This window comes from Scylla paramamosain, chromosome 8 (assembly GCF_035594125.1).
Source record: "Scylla paramamosain isolate STU-SP2022 chromosome 8, ASM3559412v1, whole genome shotgun sequence".
NCBI lineage: Eukaryota > Metazoa > Arthropoda > Malacostraca > Decapoda > Portunidae > Scylla > Scylla paramamosain.
Genome location: NC_087158.1, coordinates 9460178 through 9477677, shown reverse-complemented (window position 1 = coordinate 9477677; position 17500 = coordinate 9460178). Strand labels below are relative to the sequence as shown.

At 38.3% G+C, this 17500-nt stretch overlaps 1 protein-coding gene across 3 annotated transcripts in view; it reads right to left on the bottom strand.

Annotated features, from left to right (window-relative positions):
* The window catches only part of LOC135102760 (protein Mo25-like), a 207177-nt gene that overhangs the window by 86288 nt on the left and 103389 nt on the right, over positions 1–17500 (bottom strand). The window lies entirely within an intron of this gene.

Here is a 17500-nt window from a genome sequence, read left to right as displayed (position 1 = left end):
TTTTTGAACATCGTTATCTGGTAGTTTGATAAAACCAGACATAACTGTGAGATGTTGAGCTTCCTCTCTTCCTCCATATAATATCATTCAAGGGTACCTGCCACAGTTGTCTTGCAGTGTGTGTGCATGTGCATGCGTGTGTGTATGTGCAGAATATATCCATCTGATGTGAAATGCCAATAGTTATGTGGAGAAAGTAGATATGAGCAATGGTGTTAAGAAAAATCATGGCCAACATTGCATGTAATATGTACTACACTATAAGTAATTGGACAGAATGGAGCCGTACAATATATTGGGACCTTTTTGCCGTGAGGCAATCCACAGGAGGAGGCAGCAGATACCTGCCGAAATGATAATCATTCCCAGTGAGGTCTAAAGCACTGAATAACGGAATGCAGTGAACCTATCATTAAACCCAGCTGTGACCTCACTGAACGTTTCTCTTTGTACTTCACAACACAAGAAGGCAGTCATAGCCTGCCCTCTAAAGACAACTCTCTTCCTTCACACAAAACTACAAGCACCTAATTACACACATACTCTTCACTCAATTCAAAATTATCATGGCAACTCCTACACCAGCCAGAGTTCCTATCTGGGGAGGGGACCACAAATGTTCCAAGTCGGACCACTCTTCTGGTATCGACCCTAAGCATTTTGACACTCCCCTCCCCTTCATTAACTTCTGCAGCATTTGCGGTCTTAGATCTAATTTTCAATATGTAGAACACCACCTCTCCTCTACTAAACCTCATCTTCTTTTCCTCACTAAAACACAGGTGTCTGAAGCAACTAAACAGTAGCCCCTTTTCTGTTCTCTCTTACTTTCTTTATCCTCATTTTCAATCCAAAGCTGTATGTTGTGTCTATGTGCTAAACAACTTAACCTGCTCTTGCATCCATGCTTTTGAATCTTCCGAGTTTCCCAACATCTGGCTGCAACTACAGAGTCACTCTCAAACTAAATTTATCTGTGCTGTAGATCTCTCACCTAACTCCTCTGACCATAAGAAATTCTTTGACTACTTGACTTCCAAAGTGAAGCACATTCTGACTCTCTTCTCTTTTGCAGATCTCCATTCTTGGAGACTTCAATGTTCACCACCAGCTTTGGTGTTCCTCTCCCTTCACTGACTATCCTGGTGAACTAGCCTTTAACTTTGCTATCCTCCACAACCTAGAGCAACTGGTGCAACACCCTACTCGTATTCCTGATTGTCTTGGAGATACTCCCAACATTCTTGACCTTTTCCTAACCTCTAATTCTTCTGCTTATGATGTTACCCTTTCTTCTCTGTTGAGCTCCTCCAATCAAAATCTCATATCTGTATCTTGTCCTACTGCTCCAATCCCTCCTCAGGATCACCCTATGCAGAGGTGCCTCTTACATTTTGCCTCTGATAGTTTGGGGGACCTGAGGAGGTATTTTGCTGATTTTCCTTGGAATGACTACTGCTTCCGTGTGCTGAGCACATAACAGAGGTGATACTGTCTGGCAAGGAGGTGCATGTTCTTCATTCTTTTTCACGACCTAAACCTTCCAAACCTTGGTTTAACACAGTTTGTTCTCGTGCTATACATGATAGTGAGGTGACCCACAAAAGGTACTTGAGCCTTCCATCACCAGAATCTCGTGTGCTTTATATTTCTGCGGAACCATGCCAAGTCTGTTCTCCAACTAGCCAAAAACTCCTTTATTAATAGAAAGTGTCAAAATCTTTCAAGATCTAACTCCCCTCATGACTTCTGGCACCTAGCCAAAAACATCTTGAATAACTTTGCTTCTTCTTTCCCTCCTTTATTTTAAACAGATGGCACCACTGCTATCACATCTATCTCTAAAGCTGAACTCTTTGCTCAAACTTCTGCTAAAAAAACTCTACCTTGGATGATTAAGGGCTTGTTTCTCCCTCTCATACACCCTCTGATTACTTCATGATACCTATTAAAATTCTTTGCAATGATGTTTTCCATGCTCTCACTGGCCTAAACCCTCAGAAGGATTATGGACCTGATGGGGTCCTTCCTATTGTTTTCCAAAATTCCACCTCCATGCTTGCACCTTGCCTAGTCAAACTCTTTCAACTCTATCTGTCAACATCTACCTTTCCTTCCTGCTGAAAGTTTGCCTACATTCAGCCTGTTCCTAAATAGGGTGACCATTCTAATCCCTCAAACTACCATCTTATTGCTTTAATTTTCTGCCTGTCTAAGGTTTTTGATTCTATCCTCAACAGGAAGATTCTTAAACATCTATCACTCAACAATCTTCTACCTGATCGCCAGTATGGGTTCCACCAAGGCTGCTCTGCTGGTGATCTGGCTTTCCTTACTAAGTCTTGGTCATCCTCTTTTAGAGATTTTGGTGAAACTTTTGCTGTTGCCTTAGCCATATGAAAAGCTTTTGAAAGTTTGGCACAAAGCTTTGATCTCCAAACTACCCTCCTACTGCTTCTATCCTTCTCTCTGTAATTTCTGACCATTCTAATGCTGCTATGGTAGAGTCAACTTTCTTCTCATATATCTATTAAGAGTGATGTTCCTCAGGATTCTGTCCTGTCACTCACTCTCTTTCTATTATTCATCAGTGATCTTCCAAACCAAACTTCATGTCCTATCCACTCCTACGCCAACGTATTTCACATAAAAATATAAGAACACATGACTTGTAAGTGAGGGATAACAAAATGTATGTTGCTGATTGGCCAATCTTGTCTGGTCAATCACAATCTGGCAGTGTGGTCAGTGTTTGTTTGTGTGTGTGTTCTACTTTCTCTCCTGTATCATCTTATGATAAAATTATAAAGCCAAAATGTGAGTGCTAAATACATGCAGAAGCTCAGATCAACCTCATGTTGACACGATATATGTCAAATGATGCTAATTTTAACTGATATGCAAGGTGGTTATATGGAATATTTCTGGAACAAGAGGCATAATAATATTTTCAAAAGGTGGTAAGATTCTCTCTCTCTCTCTCTCTCTCTCTCTCTCTCTCTCTCTCTCTCTCTCTCTCTCTCTCTCTCTCTCTCTCTCTCTCTCTTCAGTCATCATAATCCCACTATTGTCTGTTACTATGATCTGGGAAACTGAGTGAGTTACAACTTACCCCCCCACACCCGCATCAGCTGAATTACTGGACAATGAGTTCAAGGTGATGATTGACAAGTTCATCACCAAAGCTCTGTATACAAGATACCAATGAAATGAGATGATAAGGGTGCCATGTTGGTGTGGGGATGGGAAAGGAAATTCTAACATAGTATGGCAAAACATAATGATGCATCGTAATATAAGCTTCTAGCTTTCGCCACTTGCCAGCTTTCTCACTCTTGGTGTGACTGTAGCCGAGAGAGAGAGAGAGAGAGAGAGAGAGAGAGAGAGAGAGAGAGAGAGAGAGAGAGAGAGAGAGAGAGAGAGAGAGAGAGAGAGAGAGAGAGAGAGAGAGAGAGAGAGAGAGAGAGAGAGAGAGAGAGAGAGAGAGGGGGGGGGGTGGGCAGCCAATCAAGAGTTAGCCGCTTGTGATGTCTATGCAGTGGGTGGGGAAAGGCCGAGGGGCTTTCCAGCTACCCTCTGTGAAATAAAAACTTACAACTTTTTGTAAATATGCATTGCAGCATGACAAGAAAGTGAACAATGACGTAAATAATGAAGATTGTCTCCCATGGAGAAATAGCAAGACATTAGTGAGAAACATGTTAGTTAATTCCTTGACCAGTTGTTTAGATGAAAATAAATGTGATAATTATGTATTACCAGGAAAGCTACTGGAATATAAAATCATGGCAGAGAAACCTTACGTAACACTGACCAATCATATGGATGGTAGACCAACTGTGAACATATCCGGTGTTGTAGAATGTTTGATAGGGGAAGCAAGGTCAGTATTTTTTAAAGAAATGGCATGGAACTTGTTCATAACATCTGATATGATTTCCAATATTGTGTACCATACTAATCAGAAAATTGAAGATATAATTGCAGAAGTTTCTCAGAGGCCTTCAAATAATGATTAACTCCCATCACACATCTGGATAACAGAATGAATTGAAATGAATTTTTTTTGGTGGGGTTCATCATATGCACATGGTTTATTAGGCCAAAACAAATATACTTATGAAAGACTTTTCATATTTGGTGCAATAATGTCTGTGAATAGTTTCAGACTTTTACATGCAAACCTAACTTTTGACAACATTAATACCAGACATCTGAGATGGTTATTGGTTTGCTGTGGTCAAGGATCTTAAAAAAAAATTGACCATGCCTGTTCGATGTTGGAGATGAGTGACTTCTTGACCACTGAAGAAACCTATTCTTCTAGAAATTAAATAGGATTCAGGCAGCACAATAAGAGCAAACCTAAACGATATGGCCTGTTGTATACATCTGTCAATGTGGTAAAAATTCCATTCACCTTCAGGATGATAGTATACTCAAGCAAACCTTCAAAAGACCCCACTACATCTGTGGTTCACTTCCAACAGTGAAGGCTCTTGTGAGTCTGATACAAGAATTTGTAGACCTTACTGGTAGGTTAGCAAATCTGGACAGACTGTATACAAGCCTAGATTTGTTTGAGTGGCTTCAAACACAAGGTGTTGCTGCCATAGGTACTACAGACTGTATGACATAATATTGTAGTACCCAACAAAAGTAAAGGTAAGAAAAATGTATTGCTTCTAAGTACAGTCTCCCCTATAATATTAGGAATTACCATGGATGATGGTGTAAGAAAGCCAGCCATATATAAATTGTACAATTTTCACTGACATAATAGATCAAAGAATAAATTTTTACACAGTGCACACAAAATCTCACAGATGGACAGTGAGTGCCATAGTACTACATTCTCAACACTGCTTACACAAACAATTTATTCAATTAAAAACTAATGTTGACCCTAGAAAATGTACATCACTTACATATGGCTGGAACTTAGTGAAGGCATTATGCAATCCCCAAAGTGAAAGGAGGAAATCTAAGGCTTGTATTTTTATGAGAAATACAGTGGATAAGATGAACTTCATGTTAGGACACAGTAGAAGGCAGGTACATGACAACAGAAGTAACACATGGGAATAAAAAGAAGAGGTGTCACACTTGCCTAGATTTGGCTTATGGTCCAAACTACAGCAACCAAAAGTAAAGAAAACTATTAATCAGTGTCAAGTTTATCACAAACACTTGTGTGGTCAACATTCAAAGAAAATTTATGTAAAATGCCATGATAATGGGACCAATCAGTGAGAATCTTGCCATCAATATTGAGAAGTATTATGGTCTTTTACAACAAATGCCTACATAAGGTATGATTAGGCTTGTACATAACTTTGTATATAGTAAATGACCAATTGATAATAATCAATTATATATATATATATATATATATATATATATATATATATATATATATATATATATATATATATATATATATATATATATATATATTTTATATATATATATATATATATATATATATATATTTTTTTTTTTTTTTTTTTTTTTTTTTTCTTTTTCTTTTTTTTTTTTTTTTTTTTTTTTTCCATGTAGTATGGACATTGGCCAAGGGAGGAAGAGAGAAAACAAAAAAAAATGCCAGTCTCAGAAAAAGGTCCAAAGCAGTAGTAAAAAATTGAAGGCTGTCTTGAAACCTCCCTCTTCAAGGAATTCAAATCATAGGAAGGTAGAAATACAGAAGCAGCCAGGAACTCCCAGAGTTTACCAGAAAAAGGGATGAATGACTGAGAACACTGGTTAACTCTTGCATTAGAGAGGTGGACAAAATAGGGATGAGAAAAACAAGAAAGTCTTGTGCAGCAAGGCTGCAGGAGGAGAGGAGGCATGCAGTTAGCAAGATCAGAAGAGCAGTTAGCATGAAAATAGCGGTACAAGATAGCTAGAAATACAACATTGCAGTGATGAGAAAGAGGCTGAAGACAGTCAGTTAGAGGAGACGAGTTGATGAGATGTAAAGCTTTTGATTCCACCCTGTCTAGAAGAGTGGTATGAGTGGAACCCCCCCAGACATGTGAAGCATACTCCATACATGAACAGATAAGGCCAATAAGGTCCTTGTACAGAATTAGCAGCTGGGGGGGGGGGGGTGAGAAAAACGGGCGGAGACATCTCAGAATGCCTAACTTTATAGAAGCTGTTTTAGCAGGAGATAAGAAGTGAAGTTTCTAGTTCAGATTATATATATATATATATATATATATATATATATATATATATATATATATATATATATATATATATATATATATATATATATATATATATATATATATTTTTTTTTTTTATGTAGGAAGGATACTGGCCAAGGGCAACAAAAATCTAATAAAAAAATGCGCACTGAAATGCCAGTCCCATAAAAGGGTCAAAGCAGTGGTCAAAAATTGGTGGATAAGTGTCTTGAAACCTCCCTCTTGAAGGAATTCAAGTCATAGGAAGGTGGAAATACAGAAGCAGGCAGGGAGTTCCAGAGCTTACCAGAGAAAGGGATGAATGACTGAGAATACTGGTTAACTCTTGCGTTAGAGAGGTGGACAGAATAGGGGTGAGAGAAAGAAGAAAGTCTTGTGCAGTGAGGCCGCGGAAGGAGGGGAGGCATGCAGTTAGCAAGATCAGAAGAGCAGTTGGCATGAAAATATCGGTAGAAGACAGCTAGATATGCAACATTGTGGCGGTGAGAGAGGGGCTGAAGACAGTCAGTTAGAGGAGAGGAGTTGATGAGACGAAAAGCTTTTGATTCCACCCTGTCTAGAAGAGCAGTATGAGTGGAAACCCCCAGACATGTGAAGCATGCTCTTGAATCTTCCGAGTTTTCCACCATCTGGCTACGACTACAGAGTCAATCTCGTACTAAATTTATCTGTGCTGTATACCTCTCTCCTAACTCCTCTGACTATAAGAAATTCTTTGACTACTTAACGTCCAAAGTGGAGCACATTCTGACCCTCTTCCCTTTTGCAGAGATCTCCATTCTTGGAGATTTCAATGTTCACCACCAGCTTTGGCTTTCCTCTCCCTTCACTGACCATCCTGGTGATCTAGCATACAACTTTGCTATCCTCCATGACCTAGAGCAATTGGTGCAACACCCTACTTGTATTCCTGACCGTCTGGGAGATACGCCCAACATTCTTGACCTTTTCCTGACCTCTAATCCTTCTGCTTATGCTGTCACCCTTTCTTCTCCGTTGGGCTCCTCCGATCACAATCTCATATCTTTATCTTGTACTATTACTCCAATCCCTACTCAGGATCCCCCTAAGCGAAGGTGCCTCTGGGGTTTTGCCTCTGCTAGTTGGGGGGACCTGAGGAGGTATTTTGCTGATTTTCCTTGGAATGACTACTGCTTCCGTGTCAGAGACCCGTCTTTGTGTGCTGAGCGCATAACAGAGGTGATAGTGTCTGGCATGGAGGTATACATTCCTCACACTTTTTCTCGTCCTAAACCTTCTAAACCTTGGTTTAACACAGCTTGTTCTCATGCTATACATGATAGAGAGGTGGCCCAAAAAAGGTACTTAAGCCTTCCATCACCAGAATCTCATGCACTTTATATTTCTGCCCGGAACCATGCCAAGTCTGTTCTCCAACTAGCCAAAAACTCCTTCATTAACAGAAAATGTCAAAACCTTTCAAGATCTAACTCCCCTCATAATTTCTGGCATCTAGCCAAAAATATCTCCAATAACTTTGCTTCTTCTTTCCCTCCTCTACTTCAACCAGATGGCACCACTGCTATCACATCTATTTCTAAAGCTGAACTCTTTGCTCAAACCTTTGCTAAAAACGCTACCTTGGACGATTCTGGGCTTGTTCCTCCCTCTCCTCCACCCTCTGACTACTTCATGCCACCTATTAAAATTCTTCGCAATGATGTTTTCCATGCCCTCGCTGGCCTAAACCCTTGGAAGGCTTATGGACCTGATGGGGTCCCTCCTATTGTTCTCCGAAACTGTGCCTCCATGCTTGCACCTTGCCTAGTCAAACTCTTTCAACTCTGTCTGTCAACATCTACCTTTCCTTCTTGCTGGAAGTTTGCCTACATTCAACCTGTTCCTAAAAAGGGTGACCGTTCTAATCCCTCAAACTACCGTCCTATTGCTTTAATTTCCTGCCTATCTAAAGTTTTTGAATCTATCCTCAACAGGAAGATTCTTAAACATCTATCACTTCACAACCTTCTATCTGATCGCCAGTATGGGTTCCGTCAAGGCCGCTCTACTGGTGATCTTCTGGCTTTCCTTACTGAGTCTTGGTCATCCTCTTTTAAAGATTTTGGTGAAACTTTTGCTGTTGCCTTGGACATATCAAAAGCTTTTGATAGAGTTTGGCACAAAGCTTTGATTTCCAAACTACCCTCCTACGGTTTCTATCCTTCTCTCTGTAACTTCATCTCAAGTTTCCTTTCTGACCGTTCTATTGCTGCTGTGGTAGACGGTCGCTGTTCTTCTCCTAAATCTATTAACAGTGGTGTTCCTCAGGGTTCTGTCCTGTCACCCACCTTCTTCTTATTATTCATTAATGATTTTCTAAACCAAACTTCTTGTCCTATCCACTCCTACGCTGATGATACCACCCTGCACTTTTCCATGTCTTTTCATAGACGTCCAACCCTTCAGGAGGTAAACATATCACGCAGGGAAGCCACAGAACACCTGACTTCTGATCTTTCTAAAATTTCTGATTGGGGCAGGGCAAACTTGGTATTGTTCAATGCCTCAAAAACTCAATTCCTCCATCTATCAACTCGACACAACCTTCCAGACAACTATCCCCTCTTCTTCAATGACACTCAACTGTCCCCCTCTTCTACACTGAACATCCTCGGTCTGTCCTTTACTTATTATAATCTGAACTGGAAACTTCACATCTCATCTCTAGCTAAAACAGCTTCTATGAAGTTAGGTGTTCTGAGACGTCTCCGCCAGTTTTTCTCACCCCCCCAGCTGCTAACTCTGTACAAGGGCCTTATCCGTCCATGTATGGAGTATGCTTCACATGTCTGGGAGGGTTCCACTCATACTGCTCTTCTAGACAGGGTGGAATCAAAAGCTTTTCATCTCATCAACTCCTCTCCTCTAACTGACTGTCTTCAACCTCTCTCTCACTGCCGCAATGTTGCATATCTAGCTGTCTTCTACTGCTATTTTCATGCTAACTGCTCTTCTGATCTTGCTAACTGCATGCCTCCCCTCCTTCCGCGGCCTCGCTGCACAAGACTTACTTCTTTCTCTCACCCCTATTCTGTCCACCTCTCTAACGCAAGAGTTAACCAGTATTCTCAGTCATTCATTCTCTGGTAAACTCTGGAACTCCCTGCCTGCTTCTGTATTTCTACCTTCCTATGACTTGAATTCCTTCAAGAGGGAGGTTTCAAGACACTTATCCACCAATTTTTGACCACTGCTTTGACCCTTTTATGGGACTGGCATTTTAGTGGGCATTTTTTTTTATTAGATTTTTGTTACCCTTGGCCAGTGTCCTTCCTACATAAAAAAAAAAAAAAGGTGCAAGCACAGAGGCACAGTTTTGGAGAACAAGAGGAGGGACCCCATCAGATCCATAAGCCTTCTGAGGGTTTAGGCCAGCGAGGGCATGGAAAACATCATCGTGAAGAATTTTAATAGGTAGCATGAAGTAGTCAGAGGATAGAAGAGAGGGAGGAACAAGCCCTAAATCATCCAAGGTAGAGTTTTTAGCAAAGGCCTGAGTGAAGAGTTCAGCTTTAGAGATAGATGTGATAGCAGTGGTGCCATCTGGTTGAAATAAAGGATGGAAAGAAGAAGACTTCTGGCTAGATGCCAGAAGTCATGAGGGGACTTAGATCTTGAGAGATTTTGACTTTCTATTAATGAAGGAGTTTTTGGCTAGCTGGAGAACAGATTTGGCATGGTTCTGGGCAGAAATATAAAGTGTATAAGATTCTGGTGATGGAAGGCTTAGGTACCTTTTGTGGGCCACCTCTCAATCATGTATAGCAGAAGAACAAGCTGTGTTAAACCAAGGTTTGGAAGATTTAGGTCGAGGAAAAGAGTACACCTCCTTGCCAGACACTATCACCTCTGTTATGCACTCAGCACACAACAACGGGTCTCTGACACAGAAGCAGTAGACATTCAAAGGAAAATCAGCAAAATACCTCCTCAAATCCCCCAACTAGTAGAGGCAAAATGCAAGAGGCACCTCCACTTAGGGGGACCCTGAGGAGGGACTGGAGCGATAGGACAAGATACAGATATGAGATTGTGATCAGAGGAGCCCAACGGAGAAGAGATGGTGACAGCATAAGCAGATCAGGAAAATGTCAAGAATGATGGGAATATCTCTAAGACAGTCAGGAATATGAGTAGGGTGTTGCACCAATTGCTCTAGGTTGTGCAGGATAGCAAAGTTGAAAGTTTGTTCACCAGGATGATAAGTGAAGGGAGAGGAAAGCTAAAGCTGGTGATGAACACTGAAGCCTCCAAGAATGGAGATCTCTGCGAAAGGGGAGAGAGTCAGAATGTGCTCCACTTTGAAAGATAAGTATTCAAAGAATTTCTTATAGTCGGAGGAGTTAAGTGAGAGGTATACAGCACAGATAAATTTTGTCTGAGAATGACTTTGTAGTCGTAGCCAGATGATGGAAAACTAGGAAGATTCAAGAGCATGGGTACAAGAGCAGGTTAAGTCACTGCACACATAAACACAACATCCAGCTTTGGATTGAAAATGAGGATAGAGAAAGTAGGAGGGAACAGAAAAGAAGCTACTGTCAGTTGCCTAAGACACCTGTGTTTCAATGAGGAAAAGGAGGTTTAGCAGAGGAGAGGTGGTGTTCTACAGATTGAAAATTAGATCTAAGACCATGAATGTTGCAGAAGTTAACGAAGGAAAAGTTGAGGGGGTGTCAAGACAATTAGGGTCATTATCAGAAGAGCAGTCCAACCTGGGGATATTTGTGGCTCCCTCCCCAGATGGGGACTCTGAGGCTGGCGTAGGAGGCGCCATGATAATTTTGAATTTTTTAGTGAAGTGTGTATGTGTTATTAAGTGCTTGTAGTTTTGTGTGGAAGAAGAGAGTTATCTTTAGAGGGCAGGCTGTGATTGCCCCCTTGTGTTGTGAGACACAAAGGGAAATATTCAGTGAGGTCACAGCTAGGTTTAAAGATAAGTTCACAGCACCCCCTCATCCAGTGCTTTAGACCTCACTGAGAGTAATATATATATATATATATATATATATATATATATATATATATATATATATATATATATATATATATATATATATATATATATATATAAATAGGGTGTAACATGAGTTTCTGCAAATACTGAAAGAGGTGAAAGAATGTGTAATTCTAAGTAGAAAATGTTCAATACACATATGCATTTTAAGGCTTTGCTTACCTATCAGAGGATTTGAAAATGAATGGGCGTAATATGCGTGTAGCTATGAGGCGACAGACAGACAGACAGTTGTATTGTCACAGCCTCGGAGGTACCACTTGCTCAAATTACAAATGGTTTGATCTTACTTTTTGCAGGCTGTGGAATGTTACAGTATCTTGTAAGAAGACAAACGGTACTAGAAAGCATGTAATTTACTGATAAGCATTACACAACAACATTACTACAGTGATTAAAAGTACTCCTGTAAAATGCTACGTGGCATCATCAAACCGAGGGAGGATGGGGGGAGCAAGTCCGAGCTGAGTGGTGATGCCACATAGCATTTTTCAGGAGTACTCTTTAATCATCGCAATACTGTTGTGTAATGCTTACCTGTAAAATACAAGCTTGTCTTGTTATAAGATACTGTAATATTCCACAGCCTGCAAAAAATAAAATTAAACCATTTTTAATTTGATCAAGTGGCACATTCAAGGCTGTGACAATGCAACAGTCTGTCTGTCACCTCTTAAGTACATGCAGACAAATAAGTACATGCAGACCACACCTGTGAGTCCCATACATTTTCAACTCCTCTGACGGATAAATAAAGCCTTAAAATGTATATATATGTATAGAAAATTTTCTACTTAGAATTACACCTTCTTTCAGCTCTTTCAGCATTTGCAGAAACTCACATTACACCCTGTATATATATATATATATATATATATATATATATATATATATATATATATATATATATATATATATATATATATATATATATATATATATATATATACACACACACACACACACACACAGTAAATCCTTATATATATATTATATATATATATATATATATATACACACACACACACACACACACACACACAGTAAATCCTTGTTACAGCAGACCCGTTATAGCAGATTTCTGCATTTAACAGATATATATGGCCTATAGACCATCCACTGGATTTACCAGAATATTAACTTTGATTTATTATTGATAATTCACTAAATGCTTACAACACACATTCCACAATATTTTACATCAGGTACATGTTTGTCATCACAAATATTTTATTACACTGTGGTGTGTTGGCATGTTTGGAGCTCCCTTCTAGTGGAGCTCATCCTGGTAAGAAATCCTGATAAGCGGCAGTGGCACCCAGGCAGTAAGAGAAGGTGGGAGGGAGGGAGGGAGGGTGTGGGTGGTGGTGATGGTGGTGGTGAGAGCACACAGCACTGACCAGGGTTGCACTATCTGCCATAATCATGGTATTTGTCATACTTTGGGATTGTCTGCCATCTGCTATACATTGTTTACCATACACTATGTCATAATGTATAGAAAAAAATTTATAATTTCCAAATTGCAGTATAATAATTTGGGCTAGCCAGCAATGCAACCCTGGTACCCACACACTGCTTCTGCTTCAGTCTTGCATCGGCAGATGTTATTAAAGGTTGTGGCACACATGACCCACTCACCACCGCTTTTTACCGGATTTTTGCCTATATATATATATATATATATATATATATATATATATATATATATATATATATATATATATATATATATATATATATATATATATATATATATATATATATATATATATATATATATATATATATATATATATATATATATATATATATATATATATATATATATATATATATATATATATATATATATATATATATATATATATATATATATATATATATATATATATATATATATATATATATATATATATATATATATATATATATATATATATATATATATATATATATATATATATATATATATATATATATATATATATATATATATATATATATATATATATATATATATATATATATATATATATATATATATATATATATATATATATATATATATAAACACAGTGCAACCTCGGCTATCAAATGTCTCCCTTTCCGAACAACTTGGTCTTCAAATAAATTTCAACTCTTAATTACTTCAGCTGCCATTCCATAATTCAGTTTTGCTAACAAAGTTACTTGATTTCAAACACTACAATACGTAGTGAAAGCTGCCATTTATTACTAATTTATAGTTTCTATAAATATTTCCTTCATTTTTATATATTTGGAGGAGAGACACAGAGAGTAAGATATATATAAGTATATTCAATCTTTGAAATAAGTTAAACGTGATCCTATTGTAGAACTCGATGTAAACAAATAAGGTTCAGCACTCAGGAGTAATCACAAGCCTCCTGTGGCTCTCTCTATGACCCACAATGCCATCACTACTGCACAACTGCATTTTCCCAGTAACTTTTCCCAGCAGTGAGATGTCTAAGTGTTATGATCATGTTAATTTTGGCAGTGAGTGAGTTGCTCCTCTCTGTGTCACTTTGTAAGGCTTTCCACACTTGATCAGTGACAAAGAGAGTGCCTGCATGGTCTAAAGAATATCTTTTGATGAATTCTGTGTCACTAAGTTCATTCATTACATTGTTTCTAGATAAAAATTTCAAAGCTGGAGATGGCGCGCCCATCTTAGCAATGGGAGTATCGGTCATTACCTGCTAAGACATGGTGGATGGGTCACTGAGAATAGATTACTCTATTTTACATTGATTCTTATGGGGAAAATAGTTTTGGTTTTCGAACATTTCGGATTTCAAACGGCATTTTGGAACAAATTACCGTAAGTTAAAAACTGAGGTTCCACTGTATATATATATATATATATATATATATATATATATATATATATATATATATATATATATATATATATATACTCATACCTCGGTACTACAGACCTCGCTTTAATGAGTTTCAGAAGCAGTGGATAAAATCCGGAGCAGCCAACTCAATTTGAAAGTACCACGTGCTACAGATGAAGTTATGGCAATGCTGGACATGAGCTGCTGCTTCGAGAACTGACCTCTGTTTGCAGATGGTCAGTTTGCTTACATCAGTGTAACAACACATGTAGCTCATTGCTCCATGGTTTTTGCACTATATGTTGTCTTTAAATTATCATAATTTTCCATAACCATACCATCTGGAGAAAAGTAGAAAAGCCAACCTTGATGCAATGCTCTCTCTCTCTCTCTCTCTCTCTCTCTCTCTCTCTCTCTCTCTCTCTCTCTCTGTATTTACCTAGTTGTGGTTTACAGGAGGGGAGTAATCTCATAGTATCCTGTCTTTATATCTATCCAGTTTGGTCTTAAAAGCATGGACAGTTACAGCATTGACATTTTCACTGAGTTCATTCCATTTGTTCACACTTCTGTAAAGAAAACTATACTTCTTGATGTCTCTTCTACAGTTAACTTTCTTCAACTTCTTATTGTGCCCTCTTGTGCTCTGTGTGTCTAAAGGGGACACAGTAAGTAGCTGAAGAAAGTTAACTGTAGAAGAGACATCAAGAATAATTTTCCTCACAGATGTGAGAACAAATGGAATGAACTCAGTGAAGACACTGTCAATACTGTAACTGTCCATGCTTTTAGGACCTAACTGGATAGTTATAGAGATGGGATACTGTGTGTGTGTGTGTGTGTGTGTGTGTCTGTGTGTGTGTGTGTGTGTGTGTTAACTTATCTGAGAGAGAGAGAGAGAGAGAGAGAGAGAGAGAGAGAGAGAGAGAGAGAGAGAGGAGAGATAGAGAGGAGAGAGAGAGAGGAGAGAGGCGAGAGAGGAGAGAGAGAGAGAGAGAGAGAGAGAGAGAGGAGCACCACTGGCCACTGTCAAGGTCACCCACTGGCCGTCACACAGACACAATTCATCTCTCTCTCTCTCTCTCTCTCTCTCTCTCTCTCTCTCTCTCTCTCTCTCTCTCTCTCTCTCTGTGTGTGTGTGTGTGTGTGTGTGTGTGTGTGTGTGTGTGTGTGTGTGTGTGTGTGTGTGTGTGTGTGTGTGTGTGTGTGTTGTGTGTGTGTGTGTGTTTACCTTGTTATATTTACTTAATTATGGTTTATGGGAATAGGAGTCTAAGCTCATACTATCCCATCTTGATATCTACTCTTATCCAGTTTTTCCTTAATATCATGTATAATTATTGTATTTACTACTTCTTTTTGCAGATCATTCTAGATTCCTACAGCTCTTTGTGGGGGAACTGTTCTTAATATCCCTTCTACACACCCTTCTTCACCTTCTTCCTATGGTCTCTTTTGTGTGTATGTAACTTATCTGAGAGAGAGAGAGAGAGAGAGAGAGAGAGAGAGAGAGAGAGAGAGAGAGAGAGAGAGAGAGAGAGAGAGAGAGAGAGAGAGAGAGAGAGAGAAACACTGCACCACCAGCCACTGTCAAGGTCACCCAGTGGCCATCACACTGCCACAATTCATCTCTCTCTCTCTCTCTCTCTCTCTCTCTCTCTCTCTCTCTCTCTCTCTCTCTCTCTCTCTCTCTCTCTCTCTCTTTCAGGCTAATAGCCTGTGTCAGCACAATATAATAGATATACATTTACATTATCTATATGTACATTACATGTATAAAGCATTATAAGCTAATAGCTCATGTCAGCAAAGAAAAGTATAATAAATCTACTTTTATATTGGGCACATAATATATCTATAGAACAATGGAGACTAATAAGCTTTGTCAGCAAATAAATTCATGAGAATATATCTCTATGCTTTATATATATATATATATATATATATATATATATATATATATATATATATATATATATATATATATATATATATATATATATATATTGGAGCCTCAGTTACTGAATGTCTCCCTTTTTGAACAACTCGGTTTTCAAACAAAAAAATTAACTCATAATTGCTTAGGTTGCCATACCATAATTCAGTTTTTGATCAAGGTTACTTGATTTCAAATACTACAAGATGTAGCAAAAGCAGCAATTTATTACTAATTTATGGTTTCTATAAAAATGTCCTTAATTTTTATATATTTGGAGAAGAGACACAGAGGGTAAGACAGTAGTTCAATCTTTGAAATAAGTTAAATATGATCCTGTTGAAGAAGTTGAAGAAATTTGATGGAAACAAAACATAGTTTGGCACTCAGGAGTTACCCTGAGCCTCCTGTAGCTCTCTCTATGATCCACAATGCCATAAGAATTGCACAATTGCATTTTTTCCTGTAGCTTTTCCTAGCAGCAAGATGTCTAAGTGTTATGATCACCTTATTTTGGTGGTAAGTGGGTTGCTCCTCTCTGTGTCACTCTGTAAGGCTTCCCTCACTAGATTGGTGATAAAGACCTGCATGGTCTAAACATCTTTTGAGGAGTCCTGTTCCACTAAATTCATTCAACACATCCTTTCTGGATAAAACAAAAATTCAAAGCTGGAAATGTTGTGGAGCGGTCATCTTAGCAGTGGGGATGTCAGTCATTACCAGCTAAGACATGGTGGATGGGTGTCTGAGAATGGATCAATCTATTTTACACTGGTTACTATGGGGAAAATAGTTTTGGTTTTCGAACATTTTGGATTTCGAATGGCATTCAGGAATGAATTAAGTTAAAAAAACTGAGGTTCCACTGTATATGTATATATGTATGTGTATATGTATATATATATATATATATATATATATATATATATATATATATAATATATATATATATATATATATATATATATATATATATATATATATATATATATATATATATATATCAAGCATAGAGGTGTATTCTCATGAATACAGCTTATATCCTTGATGACTTCAGGTTCCTTTGTAAAAATTAAATATAGCCTTAAGGGTTCATCTTCTCCCCCGAACCTCATATTCTATTCCACCCATTGTGTCAGTGAATTCTCCATCGCCATCCTTAACAACTCTCCTCCCCAAGACTTGTCACTCCTGTCCACTGACTACTCTTCCCACTTAACTTCCTTGCAGTTGAAATCTTCCATAATCATTAGATTGTCTCTGCTTGCCATCATGTCTTCCACACATCTTTGTGCATCCTCTAATTTAGCCTTGTGTTCCACAACCCCTCCCCAGGAATTTGTTTTAAAAGGAAAATATACCACTGGAAAGCCTTTTTCCACCTTCTCCACACATAGTGATTGCTAAATAGAATGAGACTGAATGAGAATGAAAAATGGAT